This window comes from Vanessa tameamea, chromosome 3 (assembly GCF_037043105.1).
Source record: "Vanessa tameamea isolate UH-Manoa-2023 chromosome 3, ilVanTame1 primary haplotype, whole genome shotgun sequence".
Lineage (NCBI taxonomy): Eukaryota > Metazoa > Arthropoda > Insecta > Lepidoptera > Nymphalidae > Vanessa > Vanessa tameamea.
Window position 1 is genome coordinate 2,492,360 of NC_087311.1, and position 19,511 is coordinate 2,511,870.

A 19,511-nucleotide genomic window follows, 5' to 3' on the forward strand; every position below is an offset into this window, starting at 1 on the left:
TTGTAATCTGATACGGGTTGCTGGAATGAGATTAAGATCTTAGCATTGGAGTGGAATCCTTATTATCTAGACTTACGAGAACAGATTTTTATTTTCGTCCCTATCGTTTGAACAGCCAACGAATCCAGATTTTTATTTAAATTAACTTAGGTAAGCTTTTCCTCAAAAAATTACTTGTGTTGTTATAAATAAAAATTATAAAATTTTCTTAGTTATTTAATTTTTTTGTCTCTTTTAATAATCTTTATTTGTAAAAACCACGTAATATCTTAATACTAAAGTAAAAAAAAACATCGTTCACAATTTCGTAACAAACGCACATTTGTACATAAAATAAAATAATCAAATATTTATAATGTTTGAGTTACCCGAAGTAAAAGAATATACGAACAAAAGGGTTATACACAATTTTACCATATAAGCATTCCTATTTTTAACAATATTAAGTTTTAGTATTACATAAGTAAAAAGTTAATATTTGACAATTTGAACAAAACTAAAACAATATATATTTGATAAAATGCATTGGTGTGAAATGTTTCATGAATCTTATCTCTTTCTATTTTATTTATCTCTTATCGAGTTTGGAGTTTGGACGGAGTTTTGATTAATAATAATTCATGCAGATAAAATTTTAATTAAAAAATAAATAAAAAACTTATCTACATCGGTAAAGTCACCTAAATTTAAAGGAATGAAATGTTAAATTTGTTTTCAAAAGATTTTATCCCCCGTAATAGCTTCAAAGGCTATGTCATGGACAGTGCTTAGGGGAAAAAAAGTGACGAAGGATCGCGCTTCTACGAGAATTGACTTTCGGAAGTTGTGCAACTAAGTTAAATTTATATTTCATTTAATATTATATCTAGTGCCTTTTTTTTTAAATTTCAAATATTAAGATGTAGATGTAGCGGGCCACCTAATTTTAAGTGGTAAATCGAGAAATTGGCGCTGTAAGAAATATTAACCATTCTATCGCCATTACGTCTCCAACCATACTGATTCACTCACCCTACCAACCAGAACATAACTATATTAAATGTTGCTGTTTAGCGTTAGAATAAGTGCTGAGTGGGTGGCACCCAGCCAGAGTGTTTACCACTATGTGTGTGTGTGTGTCGATAACGTTCACGGTTTAACATATTTTTGAGAACGGGGAATCTCTAACTTAACGTATGTAGTAAAGTTACTCAGATTAGACAGTAAAGGGGAATAAGAATCTATCGTTGACTGTATCTAGGATCTGCCTTGGTAGGATCTTCCTTTTCAACCTTGAACCTCTCTACAGATATATTTGTATAATTATCAACGCAAATGTTATAATCTTATTTCGCAGCATTAAATACAAGTCACAATAAATTTGGCAAAAGTCGCTCGAGTGCAACTCAGCAATCAATTTCGAACGGGCCACAGTATGCAGCGATGAACCTTGAACACTTGCCAAATAGCTTACCAACGGAGTAAAAATTCGCTTAATCTACCTAAAGTATAAGTCTTGTGTGTATTCTAAGCTATCATATGTATGTTACACTATCGTCTGAAACTTCAATTTTATATGTAATAATACACATGAAATCTTACAAAATCCACATATTCGAAAAATTATTATAATAAAAACGATTTACGTGATTAGGCACAGAGGATGCATGTTATTGCTTCTTTGCATTCAGAGTTGATTTCAATTATGAATGTCGGAAACCGAATACGTACAATTCGCACCCTTCGCGATTCTGTAAAAACTACCGACGTTTTTGCCTCTGCGGCAATAGCCTTCTAATGAAATTTGTAGTCTACGCTATTGATACAAGGTTGAGATTTGAATGGGGTGTATCGGTAGGGATGCTGCGTCGCCGTATGTATTATAAATTGGTTTAGAGAGGCGCGGGGGAGTGGCGGCCGCTCGCTCGATACCGGCCAGTCGCTGGTCTGATTCGCGAGCGACTGTTCGCGCCTACAATCGAACCCATTGGAAACGAAAATAAACACTCAAATTTGATGCATCGAAGTTTTATACACACTGGCTGAAGTGTTATGTAACAAACGTGATGTGTGTTGTATGAATTTGTGGTGAATTTTACAGTTGAATCGGAGCCTGTTGTATGGGGGGTGAGTGAAAATTTGTATGTAAATAGTAGGACCTAAACTAACAGGGGTTGCTCAATATTGCGTCTATGTATTGTGTTCAGCGGTATAGAAGAAAGAGCCTTAACGGGCATATTGTATTTAGATAATACGAACAGAAGGTAGAGGAAGGCTGTACTTTGTAATTGTACTTGTATACATTTGCGTGGTTATATCATTGCACAATACAATATGGTAAACAGGAAAACACGAGATGCGTAATGATCTAAATCTCTTGGAGAAACATCTTTAAACGACTTTAGAAGATAAGGGACCTATTGAAATATAATATACTGTTTTTTTGATTGTCTGGAAAAACTGTTGTTATTGATAAAAGGTTGATTACTTTAAAAGTTTTCGTTCATTTGTCACTTCGTTTGGAGAAATGGTCTCGATGTAAGTCTAGGATCTTTGCCAACGAATGCTCGCTCAATAACCTTTATGTAATTAACTGAGCCTTTGCCCAGTTGTCGGAGATAAAACGCTAGTTCATCCAATTATAAATCGCTACCTAAGTTGAGTGTGCGTCTTTTTTTTTGTAATATAAAATTCACATTATAAGGATATGTCCTTTTTGTCCGTGGATCGTGTATAAATGGTATAGAATTTTAAGTTAGCGACATCGACTGTGGTCTTCCTTTATTATTATATTGTAATTATAGCCTTAATGGGATAAAATATTTCGAATAAAATTATTTTTACACAGATTTAAATGGAGTATATTAATGGCGCGGATGCTGTTGTCTAAATTAGAAATCAGAGCCAGATTAGACTGTTTTAAAGTCTTCCTTTGTTAAATAAGTTTTCACATTGTTATGCTGTTCCGTGTCATTTATACAGCAATAACAACATATATATCTTTTTGTTCTCTGGTATGGATCGTAAAGCCTATATTTTATCAAAATATACAGCGATCTTTAACGATGAGTTAAGGATCCTAAGCTCCTTAACTATAATAAAATGTTTCACAGAAATGATCGGGTTTTTTTAATCATTTCTGTTTAGTATAACATTTTAATGTTATATATTTGCGTAAAAGAAACATAAAAACACAAGTAATAAAACAGAAATAGTTAAAGTCTACGCTACACCTATTACACTGAAAAGGAAGTTTGCTCTCAGAAACTCGGTATATCCAACGCTTTTCAAAGTTATTGTTGTTTGCTATGAATAGCATTTTTTTTATATTCTCATTGTTTAGTTGCGGAAGTTTGTAAAAGATCCGTCTTGTATTAAACGCATATTTAAAAAATAAACCTTTATTACGTGGTCTGTTAAACGTACATTATAAATTTATAATAAACTATACGTACTTAAATACATAAATAATTTTATTTCTTTATTTGTTTAAAATTCTATCGTACGTAACAGAAATAAAATACATAACAGACAAATAATTAAGATCAAATTGGACTTACTGTTATATACTGTTTCTTAAAGAGATTTCTTTTAGTAAAGACGAAGAAAATATTCCAAATTAATAACAGACACGTGCGTGTGTTTATTCGATTACTAAATAAAAATTTAGACGTTTGGTTCATTTTAATTTAATCAGACGTTGCAAATTTTTATAACCGTAGACGTGTTGGATATGATCATTGCGATGTTGTTGCGATTTTCATAAATTCGATTCGGTATTTTTATTATAATGGAGATGACCAACGATTATTTGGGTTAATTTTTTTGAATTTATGACATATCGAGTTTTTCACAATCATTATATAATTCATATGCGTTACGTGCAATTAATTCATGTTATTGTTTATCTAGATACAGGCACACAAACACGCGCAGAAATAATCATTTCAAATTTTAGTCTCTGTACAATATAATGTGCAATTAAATCTAAATGACTCCATCGTTTAAAATACTTTAGATACAAGAATTTATTATTTAAAGATAATACCATATAAATGTATTTGCGCTTCTGCAGCTTTCCTTATATTTCATTGAGTATTATATTTTCATTGCCATTTATTTTGATACAAATTCATTAAATTGTTGGAAAAACATTGAAAATATAATCTTATCTATATTTGTCTAATATTTTTCTTTAATAAATATAATTATTTTAATAGAACAGAATCCATTTCATTTTCCTAGAGTGATGATATACGCATGATTTACATGATTTTGAATTATATTTTGCCTGTATGCCGACTGCGTATGTCTGATAGCAGGGAGAAGATGGAATATAACAACATTGGATCCCAATAAGCTTCACGTCTTTCCTGTCACGTCACCGGTAAGGGCGATCTTTGGCTGCCAGGGCAGCAGATCAGGAACTGAAATGAGTTGCACGATAATACACGACAGTTATTATAGAATTGGTATCTCTGCAGGTCATCGCGTGCGTTATTTCTCCAAACTCCCATCCCGAATGTCTTCTTTTCGTTTACGCGAAGTAAGATTTTAATAATTGAAAAAAACATAAACTCGTTTATGAGTGTCGTCTAAATGCCGTAGGATAGTTATCAAAAAAAAATCTTTAAAATTAACTAGCTGAACCTGCAGTGTTACCCGCGCGAATTTTATACAATTTTACTTACAACACACAAACCATAAATCCTCATTTTACCCAATCGAGGGGTGAATTAAAAAGAATAGCCTATGTCCTTTTCCGGGACTCAAACTGTATCCATACGAAATTTCATCCAAATGGGTTCAGCGGTTTAGGCGTGAAGCTGTAACACAGTTTTTTTTGGGAATGCTCCCATGCAACTCCTTCCTATACGCGTTTTTGACATGGCATAATTTCATATGACACATACTGGTTTCCTAATGACGTTTTCCTTCACCGCCGAGCACGAGATGAATTATAACCATTAATGAACCGATATAACTTCCGTGATGCCCAGTAGCCGTTGACTTGTCGTTATTAATTATTTACTCCATATAAATCATAAATAATAATATTAACTGTAGCAGATTCTTGGTATATTATGTGTTATATTGATGGGCGCGCAAATAGGCCACCTGATGGGAAGTGGTCACCACCGCCCATAGACATTGACACTGTAAGACATTAATTTCTTACATCGCCAATGCGCCACCAACCTTGAAAATGAAGATGGTAGTCCCTTACGCCTGTAGATAGACTGACTCACTCATCCTTCAAACTGAAACACAACAATACTGAGTATTGTTGTTTGGCGCTAAAATTTCTGATGAAGCCCTTCCACCTATAAAGCCAAATATATAAAACAAATACATTATTATTCATTGATTACATAATCATATTTATTATACATATGTGTGTGTGAATTATTTGTGTTGGTATAATAAGCTTATATGATGTTCAAACAATGTTCTTTTTTTATTTCTTCTTGTTCTACAAACAAAATTTTTCATCCATTTGTCCGCTTCGAATATCATAACTTTTTTTTTGTCCCAAGGCAACGTAATTTGCCTCCGAAACTTTCCGAATTTAATCCGATAAAAGAATATGCTCTGAAAATTTGTTTGAATATAAAAAGAAATACGCAAATATAAAAAGGGTTCACAATATGTGTGTATATATTTAGGCTTTATATAATACTATATACATATTTATATTATCACGTATATGTATCATACCTAATCGCGAATATTTATACATAACTATGATGATATTCAATGATTATTTTCAACAGAGATGCATTATCGGAGAGAGTTTATGTGCTTTCCGAGGCACGAGGAGGGTCAACTCTATCAAGTGTATCAAGGCTATTGAAATAGATGGATAATAAGTTGACATTTATAATATGACATTAATATATACATACATACATACATATATGTATGTGTTGCAGAATATATGATTAAAATCGCTTTAATTGAGCGATAGTTCAAAAATATTAGTACCTTATTCACATAAAGTATTATTTACGTTGATGATTGAAATAACATATATACAAATATACATATTTAAAATCATAATTAAAAACAGATACTGTACGAATCATGACCACGAGGATTTTTCATTCCGACTCTCCGACGTTCTGGGCGTAAAATGACACACACTATATGACAAAGATTTAAGTAATTCTATGTTATGATTTTATTAATTACTTAATATGTCATGTGATGCCTGACCGGAAAAACCGAAGCGGAAGTCCGACGAGAAAAGTACTTGTTTGTAAAGGAGTAATATGTCCGAGTAGTGTTACTGGTAGACTTGCGAATATTATTGTATAATTAAAAATAATGCTAATCAGTATTATTTAATGAGATACTTGATTTGAAATTATTCGAGAACTCTCGAAGTTAATATAATGGAAAAGGACAATGAACTTATGAATAACAATTCAAAGATGTAACTTTGTTATCTTAAGATAATCCTTACTGATATTATAAATGGGAAAGTAAGTTTGTTTATTGTTTCACGTCTCAACTATTCAATAGATAATCATAAAATTATGTATATACGCTTTTTGTACGCCTGGTATAAATAAATACATAGGGTACCTAAAACGGAACACCGACCGCAGGTTAAGCTGCGAATGGAACGAAATATGTAATATATACGTAATTATCATTGTGTTATTTAATATTATGTATTTAAAAGTGCTTAATTTGTATTGATAATAATAATATAATAATAATTGATCTCGTGCTCGTTGGTTAAGTAAAAGCATGGCGAGGAAACCTGCAAGTGTCTTATTTCCATGAAACTCTGCCAGATGTGTATCCGTGAACACGTATTGGTTAGTTGTGAGATAAGCCCCAAACCCTCTCCACGAAGGGAGGAGGCCTTTACCGAGTAGTGAGACATTAACAGACCGTTACTATACTTGTGTTGTCAACTTGCATAGTGATGATTACAGATTTATTTATTTTACGATATTTTTATATAAACAATGTTTTTTTTATTATCAGTTTTTCTTACTTTGTTTTTATATAAATATTTTACGTGGAAATAAATTTATGGAGTTTGTTCAAATTTAAATCACTTATAATCCACAGAATAAAAGCCTTTTCAGATGTTAATTAAAAATGTATGATCACACCTGAACTCCACGTGAACTCAGGCTCAAAATACATTTATACATGAATTATATTTTAAAACATATAAGTACAGATATTTTGTCTAGAGATACTGTAATATAATTTAAATATATATAGGCAATTATGTTTTACAAATCGTTTATTTGTATTGATAATAAATAATAGGAACGAACTGAGTTGTTGTATAACGTATCGTAATATTGAACAATCACGAATTGTGTTCAATAAAGAAAGACTTTTTTTTGTATTTAAATAAGAAATTCTCAGTTCGTCTCAATCCGTACCTTGTTAAATATACAATTCTCAATGGCAACGTTTGGCCTTAACAATAGTACATGAACTAACTATCAATTATTAGTACTGAATAGAAAAAAATACATAAAGAATTCATTGCTATGTTTTGCGACCTTCAGCCGCGTCCCTCTGACGCAAAGGTGAATGTACCGTGGGGTGGAACTACGCATGCGCGCATGAAAGCGTTTCTCCAAAATTCGGTGCGGAATTCGGATCGCAAATTATGCGTACCCTTGCTCCTTCTATTCACTTTAATTTACAGATCCTTGCATTTACTAGGGGTACTTGCTGTGGTTTCGATCTCGTGAACGTAAATGTTCATTGATGTAGAATGAAATCTTAAATATATGTACATGCGTGCCTGTTATTTTGAAGGGCCGTGTGGCGGTGCGCTTATTATTGAAAATTATTTAATAGCTATGGCCACGGGACGTGAACGACAGGACGCGTCGGGACGAGATTAGGGTAAGTTATGCTAATTACATCTACTGTGGATACAGGTGATAATCCAACGGGATGCGGGTGTTTTGTTAGATTAAGGGATTTGTTTATGAGAAACTGTTGCACTTATTGTGGAATATTTCAATTTGCCCGTGTTAATTTTATGTAGGCGCTCATATAAAGGTAATAATGATTCATTATTATTTTAGATAGTATTCATTACATTTTACGCCTATTTTTTATGTTAAATATTTTACTTGAGTTATAAGCAACGCTAGTTAAAATGTGACCTAAAATTGCTTTCAAATAAATAATATTTGACTTTATTTAATAGTCTACTCATTCACGTTGACACAGAAAAGTATATTCAGACACTGGTCGTTGCAAAAATAAAACCTTATTGTGTTTATGAAAAAAGTTTACTGCGATGAAAAATGACAATTATTTTAAAATATATCATCACGTACCCGTCCCGTGAGCTATTAAGGTATCTAAATTACATACTCTGATCATTAATGTTTACACGAAGTACTCATTGGGCTGACACGAGACATTGCAAAAATAGAATCGTATTGTGTTTAAGAAAAATCTTTTCTGCATTAAAAGGTTGCAATTATTTTAAAATAAATCATCACGTACCCGTCCCATAAGCTATTAAGGCATCTAATCGGTTCTAGAATCAGATTTCTAAGTGAGGGTTGCAGAAAGAGGAGAAAAAAACTCATTATACGGTCATTAGGATTCAGTTACGGAGCAAAAGCTGTTATAGCGAATGAGCATATATCTTTCGTGGAGTGTGTGGATGATGAAGGCTTTGAATTTAAAGTAGCCAATATCAGTTTTTTTATAGAAGTAAATTAAACCTTTGTTAAATAAAACTGACGTAATCGATATATATATCCCTTTGTCGGGTCTATACCCTATTCGTAAGGAGGTGTGAAGCTCATAGTCGCTGCTACATTACGTTGGTGCATGTGCAAGATTTTTCTCGATGTTTGACTTCAGTGTATCTTTGGTGCTTACCCGATTTTAACTTTGCATTCTTCGGTTAAAAATCTTTTGGACATCATGATATTAAAAATAAGGAATATATTTATTTAAGAACCCAAAAATATAGTATTAGTGTAAAAGAACGTTTTGAACGTTTGAAGGTCAGTCAAAATTCAAAATGGGGGCTTACATTCTTACTTTTTTTAATCTAATACAATTTTGTTAAAATATTATTCATAACTTTTGTTACAATCTCGCTAACAAATCGAATCGAAATCATACTATTAACAAATATCAATTTAGTTATATAGTAACTAAATTGATATTTTTCTTAGGACCATAGCTATGCCCTAAATATTAATTCTCGCGGTAAAAATACGACTTAGTGCATCCCTTTCTGAGTTATGTGTACTTACTACTCGTATATTAATACTAGGATAATCTTTATCATTCTATTTTACATCTTCGTCCCACCCATTCTGTTCTTCGAACATCACTTTAATCTAGACGTATAGCCTATTGGCCGTCAAGTGTTTGTTATAAATGGTTTTCCAGCTTGATTTATTCCTTAAACCTCTTTAAATCCCACAAAATCGCTAACATTTTGCACGATATTCCTTTGTACGAAAAGCTTTAAAAAAACAGAAAATGAAAGTATGTTAAAGTAATCTCATATATTTATGTAGATATATATATACCTATGACATGTCTACAGAAAATGTTGCTATGATTTTTACCTATTATTATTTGATGAAATCTGGAACAACTTCTGTTATAACAAAAAAATTGTATTCGGAAAAAGAGTTATATTCTAAAAGTAAAAGAAACTTTTAATGTATTTTTTAGAATAAAATTCTTACAACGCGATAAATTTAGTACCCGCTATCACAGACATTCGTAGCATCATAGGTATAGAAGTATTTTTGAACACTGTAGTGTAATTTGACGATCACTATTGACTAAACATTACATCACGTTTGCGTTGAATATGTTCAGAAACATTAAATAGAATCAGATCAAAGTAGAAATGTTGCGAAGTTTGTGTAAATAAAACGTGTATTAGAAAATAAGTTAGGCATACATTTAATTAATTTAAGGAAGCTAGAATTTCTCGTCATCTCATTGACAAATATATTGTATTGACTTGGTGGTAGGGCTTTGTGTAAGCCCGTCTGGGTCAGTACCACCTACTCATCAGATAATCTACCGCTAAACAACAGTACTCAGTATTGTTGTGTTCCAGTTTGAAGGGTGAGTGAGCACACAGGATCGAGGGACATAACCTCTTAGTTTCCAAGATTGGTGGCACATTGGTGATTTAAGGAATGGTTAATATTTCTTACAGCGTCATTGTCTATGGGCGGTGGTGACCACTTACCATCAGGTGGCTCACATGCTCGTCCGGCAACCTATACCAAAAAAAAATTCACTAATAACTTTTTAGGTGTCCATTCATGAGTGCATAGCAGAATCATAATAATATCATTTTTATATGGACAAAAATGTTGACAAAGAATATAAATTTGTATTGAATCAATTATTTGTTGTAAAACAATTATTGGCAAACTTAAATAAATAAACCAACTTAAACATCTACTCAGCTCTTACCAATCGTTTTAAATTAGAAGGTTTCAAATCCGAACTTGAAGTATTTAAACTCCTCTCTCTGAAACGAATTACTTCTGAACAACTCCTGCCGCTGGTACTTCGTGGGATGCTATCTTATACCAGCGGAGATTTCACGCGTTTATTGATGGCTTATTGCCCTATAAAGAATAACGCGATAAAGTAATGACTGTAACGTTTTATGTCTACTATCTTAATAGTTAAGATAAAGGGCCCGCGTTGTATCGTTACGGGGCTTATGCTCTAACAGGGGATATTTTGCTACAAGTAACCGCTACATTTCCTAATATGACCGCGGTAAAGGTTTATGAATTTTAGTTTTATTGTTTTTAAAACATTGATTTCTAATGTTGAGAATACATATAGGATATTTTATTATAGTTATTTAGATCGGTCGGTCTTGGTATCGTGTTGATCAGAACCTCGACCGTATTTGGAAAATTCTTATTCATTAATCAATGATTTGTGTTTTTTAAACAATTAAATTTAACGAGTTCGTTTTTTAGTTTCAAATTCATTAGTTATATTTTAATTTCCAACAAAGTATACTTATGGTCTTAGACATCCGTCTAATACTTACTGGGCTAACATAGCATTAACATACCTTGATCAACATAAACGAGATATAGTGGTTCTTATTTATGAAATAACAAATCTTTACTAATATTATATGTTCGTTTGGTTATCTGTATTGCTTTCACGTCTTAATAACTTGTCCGATCGTCATGATATTTTGAATACGGGATGTAGGTAAGGTTACAAGGGCTAACACCTGACGCCAAAAGATTGAAAGACGGGTGAAGCCGCTTGCTTTAGGTCAAACGGAAGAAAGTATGCTGTATTTAGATCTAAAAACAACGAGATGAGAAGAAACGAGAAGAAGAATCTACACTAAAAGTACCAAACAGCTCACAGCTACGTCATAAAAATAAAGATTTATTTTAACATTTCACTTAATTTAAATATTCCGTCCACACATAAAACGTTAATTTTTGGTTTCATAAATATTGAGGTGAAGCTTTTACACTCATTAAAATCTTAGCTATAGTTCAGAAATAATTAAAAGTCGCCGCCTCTCACAATTTCCAGACTTTAAATACAATGTTGGATAAGTTACTGGCGCAAGTCACAATAGAAACGAGCTTATGTACACGGTCTATTGAATTTGCAAAGTTATTCCCTGCAATGGAAATAGAACCAAAAAAGTGTTTGCGTTTAAAGGTTCATTTTAAATGGAATGTTTTTTATTTGTTTGTTAATATTAGTGCAGCGTTTTATTATTTCTTATAATATCATTAATATATTTTTATAATATAGCGTTATCAATGATATGTGCTGCTAAATGCTACCTCTTATTTACATATCTGTTTTTTCCGTCTCGAATGTGCTGGATGTATTATCTTTAAGGGATACCCATGCTTTCTATACAAAATTCTCTTTTGAAATGTTTTGTATAAATTTTTGTAAAATTAATGCTGTTTTAGCCTGTGGATATATCATGTTGTTGGTAATAGGAAATCGCAGTTTCAATTCAGAACAAACACCATTTTCGAGAGGAAGCTTGCATGTACTCGTGAAATGAGTGACTCTTTAAAGCTTAAAATATCAGGAATCCATTTACATTTATACGGTGTATCGTTAACTGCAGTGAAAATTACGTGATGTTTTTGATATTCTAGCATTTTTACCATTAAGATTCGACAATGATTACTAATCAATACTTTACCATATTAAACGCGCTAAAAATCATTAAAATGCACTCTGTAAATATACATTGGTATACTGAATACCAAAAAAGCACTGTCCCTTCATTCGATCCGTTCGACTTATGACCTTTGGCTATTGTTATCTCCAGTCCTAGCACAAATTTCAAGCAAAATTGGATAACTGCATGTATTTCATTTATTCTTCATAAAAAAAGATATTGTTATAATATATCGTATCTCTGCATATTTCTGGTTCAAACCGGTTAAAAGAAGTTTGGTAAGTAAAACTTACTTAGAAATCGTATTCAGTTTTGTTTTTTTACAATCTACTAATTCAAAGAGGTAGTAACATTAGTCCGCGGGCGTCCCGGCGCGCAACACACATGCTATAATTTATCTTCTTGATCTTTGAAGTCTTGACTCCCTTTATTGTTATAATAAATAACTTCGCTTCGAAATTGCCGGTTATGATCGATCGAGACGATGCTTATGCGTTTCTAGATATTATCGTTTACAACTTCATGGAAAACTTTTCAAATTATAAATGATGTTTAGAAAAATAAGAATATTATGGCAGTAATAATATTTCATCATAACGTAAATTATAAAAATATATTATTTCCTTTTAAAAATCTGGTTGATGTGCTGTGTGGACTTGACTGACATATTTTATTTTTGATATTTTTAATGTTTTCTATGGTAAATTATTCTGGTATATTTTTGTAATTTATGTAAATATCACCACTACACATCTAATTCGAAAGTTTTCAATGCGAATCAACTGAAACCTCACACTAAATTTCTAGTGATTGCCTTCATCAAATTGCCAAATATCATAAAATATTTTGCCAAATATCAGAGCCTGGATTATTGTGTTCGATACGTGATCGATTTGGGTCAATTTTGAACGAAGACAACGATGCAGACGATGCTACAGTTATAGTCCGCAAATAACACAATACGGGCACAAACATACAGTCTCTGTTCTCTAATATTCATCGACGCGACGATAATCTGGCGCAAATGGAGAAGTTCTGGAAAGACAAACGTGCTTTCTGAGGAATTTAAACATTGCCATTTTCCAAATTAACTACGAGTAATAGTGAAAATATCTAAAATAAGGTTTAAAAACTTTTCATTGGAACCACCCAGGATTTGAGACTACGACTTTGGGGTATGTAGTTTTATAAAATAGCCTCTAGACCAGGCCCTATTTACGATCTAGGATCACGAGTTCTAAATGCTTAAATGAAAAACAAGTAGATATCTTAAAACATCTATTGCAGGCACCTATCACTTTTCTATTGGATTATATACAGTGATGAAAGTAACTTAAAAATATAGTTTTTAATAAAACTGTAGTAAGCTATTTATCGTAATACGACAGAGTCATAACACCGTAACATTGTTGCAAATATGGGTACAATTACTAACAGAAGTCTTAATAACAATATTTATGATATTGTGGTCCATTTTAAACGAAATTTATATGTTTTTCTATGTTAATTTTATACAAAGTAAATAATTACTTTTATTTTTTATAACTGTGTGTACTGTGTGTGAACCGGTGGTAGTTTTTAATATGACAATAAATATAAGTCTAATGCTTCTCTATTGAATAAAGGAATTCACACTTGTAGATAAATTACTACCTACTGGTGGGGCTATGTGCAAGCCCATCTGTGTGGGTACTACCGACTCATTGTATATTCTACCGCCTAGCAGCAATACTTATCTAGTATTGTTGTGATCCAGTCTGTAGGGCGATTGAGCCAGTGAGTACAGACAAAAGGGCTCTTAGTTCCAAAGGTTGGCGAATTAGCTTTGTAACGAATGGTTAATATTTTCATAAGGCTAATATCTATGAGCGGTTTTGATCACTTACTGTCAAGCGGCTCCATTGTCAGTCTGATTACATAACAAAAAAAATTAAGCCATATTGTTAATTATGTACCAAATATTATGATAAAGATAATATTGTATGTATTATATTATACGTTTCTTTAAAGACAAAATGATTGCACTTTCAAGATATAAGATTTAGAAAATATTTTTAAAACGGGTCCAGCAGTATTTCTGAAAATTTAATAATAAACTTGTAGTTTAGCAACAACAGACTCCTTTTAAATTAGAAATGGTTGCACATTCAACGGTGGAATGTAGAATAGTGTTCACTATTAGTGACTCCCTTAAGCTTGGTGCAATAAAATTCTAAACAACTAACCCGTCTGGACTAGTACTTTAGAATTTAATTGAAACTAATTGCAGTTGTATGAAGAAAATACAAAGCAACTTCGTAGAAATTACTAATTACTGCGGTAATGATTATCCACCCCAAGGCACATTAAAATAATTTGCATAATTCAAAAAACTAAAGACATTACAAAGATTATTTAAATACTTGTCTTCAAGACTGACTATCACAGTTTACACAGCTATACAGCACCTACGTATATTCACTGTAAGTACAAAGTATTATTATTTTATAAATTTTACGAAATACATTTAAAAAAAATCTTTATCCATTTAAATCGTCATTTTACAGGTTAAAATAAAAATTTTAATTTACCACATTTTCGACCGATAAACTTTTAAATGTTTCTTTTAAAAATACATTCAGGATACATTTCAACTGTATATATTCTTCCCGAACTAAATTGACACAGGAGGCTGCTACACAATTTCATTCGAAAATTTAGCTTTAAAATTTAATGCTCACTCACTTTTGCTCCTGATTATACCTTTCGATGAAATGTATCACGTGTACCCTTGGAGGGGTCAGTCGCTAAAGGTTGCGTTATTGTTATCCCTCGCAGATACGGCCATTATATTAAGTGATTAATGAATTTCATACATGGACTCCACACTTTGTAATAAAATTCGAACCCTGCTCTTATATGATAGAATTCAATTTCGCTTGAAGGCATTAAAATCGTTATATCTGAACACATGTTTTTAATGTATCATAGATTTATTTATGAAACTTTTTATATGACAATAGTAGGTACCTATACTTTTCATCATTCGAGACTGTGTTATAGACGAGAATTTATTTCGTACTCTAAAAATGTTATTAAAGTATTACATCAAACAGTATGTGCCAGTGAAAGTGTTGGCACACGTGTATCCGCCATCCCGCATTTTAGCATTGTGAAATAAGCTTTAAACCTTGTCCTTGACAGAAAATAAGGTTGCACAGAATTAGTTTATAATATAACCACAACGCACGTCAAACTTAAAATCATTAGTTTTTATGTTGTATTGTTTTACTTTTTTCATTTTAAAACAAAAATAATTGACCGACGCTTATTAAATCGATTAAAAACTCATCAATCGCGCCTGGATATTTTGCTTAAGGTGACTTCATATAACGGTAACTACGACTATTAATTTAAAATATTAATGAAATGCTTAATTAATTAGTTATATATATATTACATCTGTTAATAATACAAGTACTTTTATCTATTTATTTAATACTATTGAATACACGCAAGTCTGATATGGGCTTTAGTTTCCAAGGATACCGAACAGTCTAGCCAGTTGTTAAGACTTTAGTCTTAAAAATTTCATTAAATTTTGTCTGAACATTAGGTTGTTTCAATGCAATTTATTCTGTGTAGACTCGGCTTTAAATTTTATTACAAAATTGTTATACAAAAGAAATAAGGTCAACATCGGTTTTAGAAGTAATTGTTATTTAAAATATACGCCTTAGTACTTGTAAGCAATGGTTAAATAACTCCGTGTAAAACTAGAACAGCAATAGGCTAAGAAGTAAGAAAAAAACATTAATTTGATTTAGTATTAAAACGAATGAAATTGTATACTAAATTATTCATGCTAGCAATAAGTTTGCTTAAGATTCTAGCTTAGTTGAATCGATGAATCTGTATTAAAATTCATACAAAGTTACACCTCCCTTCCCCCCTTGAAGTTGAAATTTCCAAAAATCTTTTCCTAGTGATAATTTACGTCGCGAAAGCAATAATAAATCATGTCAATCGGATCTACAGTTTCGGAAATCTTGTGATGGGGCAGTTAGTGGTATTTCGCTTCCAAACAATTTTTTATTTTTGATACGATAGCACTTTTCCACATAACAGTACAAAATGGAAAATGGTGCTTGCCTGTGTTTTGAAACTGCAATCATCGGGTAAGATGCACATGTTCTAAACACTGGGCCATCTCAGCTCTACAGAAAAGTGTTATATACTCTTTTTTTCTTCTTTTATTAGTCGTTTTGATGATTACCCTGGTCAAACAGACCGACAGCTTGGGAAACTTACAAATGGCCATATTCTTTTCACTTCAATTTTATTTATTTTGTGGATTCTATACAAACTTGTGCTCTTTAACTTAATTGGTAAACATTTTGTTTCATTTCTCGCTCACAACTATTACTAGTGACAACAAAACAAAGGCAGGCTACTGATTTCTGATTCGAAATATAGTTTCTACCAGTGAGTAACGTCACTTTACAGAGCACCAAAGTCAACCTTTTATACACCTAATAACATAATCGTATTTAGCAATACACGGACACACATAATGAAATAACTCAAAAGTTATTAAAGTTACGTCATAAAAATAAACACGAAGGACGCCCGTGAATTAAAAGCAACATCTCATCACGCGAATTCAAATCTCGTAGACATTTTAAATGCATTGATGTGTCCAGGAGCAATGCACTAACCGGCGGCATCTGCTTCGTCGTTTTAATTTTGAACTTTATTTAAATGTCAATAAGAGCTACAGTTTTAAACGTTCAAATTAATCTTAAGACTATCAAACATTCAGTTTAAGCCTTATGTTCATAGTGTAAAGACTATAATTGTGTAGCGTCATTTTTGTTTAGTATGCAGGTCGTGCTAGCCTCAGGAGGCAAGGATGCGCGTTGATTGGTGGTCTCAGTGACTTGCATTTTGATAAGCCCTAGGACACTTTTAATTTCTTGCTATGACTTTTATTACAATTTTAATAGTTGTTATTATATGTAATGGATTCTGGAATAATGGAAGTATTATGAATAGATTTTTAAGTTAGAATGTGTATGCTTGCATCTAAAACGATGATCGCGGGTTCAATCCCAGGCAAGCACCACTGAATTTTCATGTGCCAATTTCTGTTCATAACTTCTCTCGTGTTCAGCGATTCGATTTCATTGATCACGATTACATTGGTGATCTTTGAAAGTTTTATTGAGCACGGGATTATAATTCTTAAAATCAATTATAATATTAAAGTATTTCATAAATAAAATTAAGTCATTATTATATATACATATATAATATATATGTTACCAATGTATTTGATATGGAATAGCGAGGCTATCTGTCACAAGTACCAATCCTTTAACTTTGGTTCCTATAACTGTTACCTATAGATTAAGATCTGTGTATGTAACACAATACCTATTTTTTTTATTATTGAAAAGATATTATAATTAATGTCATTTTTGAATATCACTCAGAACGTGAAATTCAAAGATCAGACCAATTGTAATCCCTTTCACGATTACGATATAGAGATATATACTGTGTTTTTAGACTCATATTCTAGAATATATTTTATTATATATCTCAAGAAACAAACATCATCTATAACTGCGTACCAAATTCATTCAAAGTGTAACAGCACAAATAGCAACCTTAATTATTTTTTATTAGATTGGATAGGACGTTTAATGGTGGAAAATTAATCAAAATAGTTTTGAGTACAATGAAAGAAAAATTTCAAGGTCGAATTTGTGTGCATATCGTAACGTGTGCGTGAACGTTTCTGACGCAAAACCTTATTAAACGTGCACGTAGCAAGTTTAGAGTCCGATATCTTTGTTAAATACTTACGTTTATTATTAAATCATAATAACATCTACACACAATGAAAGCATAAACTTCAACTCGTTTCCCTTTCTAGAATCGGATGCTCTGGTGGTGATGCTATACATGATATTAATGCATAATGCCACGGACATACTTACGCGTACAACATTGCGTTTTAATAAAAAAAAAACACATTTTAACGATAAAAACGTGAATATTATAATACTGATATTTATTCGTTGAAGTATCTGTCGTTGAAATCTCGTCGTGCATCGGATGCGTTCAGTTGCGTGATAAGTGTCGACAAGGCGGTGAATACTAATATAGACTGCGTAGAGAAGATGGAATCTTAAAGATCTAAATAGTGATATTCACATTGGAATGAAATACGTTTAGTAATAATGACTAGGGGTATTTTCGTTTATCACAATAGTATCGACGAATATTTAAGCGTTTTATCACCAACGGTAGGGAAAGAGCAAAACCTCTCAAATAGGTTTGGAATCAGGCTGGCGCTAAAGTTTTTCAAACTATATATTTATACCGAGCGAGAAATACAATACGCTGGCCTCCTAATAAATGTGATAGGCAAGTTAGCGCAGATGAAAAAAATATCCTTATTCAGTAATTACAAAAGTTTTTATTAAGGATATTTGGGTAAAGTCCTATGATGTACTGTTGTTAATTCTACTGCTAAAATACCGTATATTTTTATTCAAATAAATCCGATACGCATTGTACTAAATCACTACGTTTCCAAATGTAAGACTTCCCTCCCTGGATAGTGTCCTTGGGAAAGTGTCCCTCGGGACAAATCTCTGTATAAGAGGCGTGTCCTTGTGTATGTACGAAGTTCTCCTAATCAAATCTCAAAGATTAACAAACTTTGCAGGTGTCTTGTATAATTATGATATATTATCAATGTACATATATATATGTATAATATTCACCCCTAAAATTAGATTGTCAAAAACTGATATCGCCATAGAAATAACGTCACGAGGTTCTTAAATATTAAAACGATTTTTGCTTTCCCCAATGCATTTTTCAAACCAGTGAATCGACGAGCTTTGTCAATGTTTACTGTGCTGTCACCATAGATACAGTTGACCCCAGCCGAAACCTATTGACAGTATTTTATGTTATTAAACTCCATCTTTGATGTGGGTGGAAAGGAGATAAGGAGCTCTTTGTTGTGGGACATTCAAATGGTTTGACAAAAATCATTCAATAGATACAGTAGGTATCTGTGAGCCGAGATGGCCCAGTGGTTAGAAAGCGTGCATCTTAACCGATGGTTGCGGGTTCAAACCCAGGTAAGCACCACTGAATGTACATGTGGTTAATTAGTGTTTGTAATTCATAAAGGAAAACATCGTGAGGAAACTTGCATGTGTCTAATTTCAACGAAATTCTGCCACATGTGTATCCAACAAGCCGCATTGGAGCAGCGTGATGGAATATGCTGTTAATGTTTTAAAAAAAAACATTCTGCTATTATAAATTTTGCACCTATGGTCAT

At 32.2% G+C, this 19,511-nt stretch overlaps 1 protein-coding gene across 1 annotated transcript in view; it reads left to right on the forward strand.

The window, feature by feature from the left end:
• The first annotated feature begins 1,901 nt into the window (after positions 1 to 1,901).
• LOC113397098 (protein shank) overlaps positions 1,902 to 19,511 on the forward strand; it is a 205,527-nt gene continuing 187,917 nt past the window's right edge. Inside the window, exon 1 of the mRNA XM_064219700.1 lies at positions 1,902 to 2,106. The gene's annotated coding sequence lies outside the window, so the exon portion shown is untranslated. The remainder of the gene's footprint in view (positions 2,107 to 19,511) is intronic.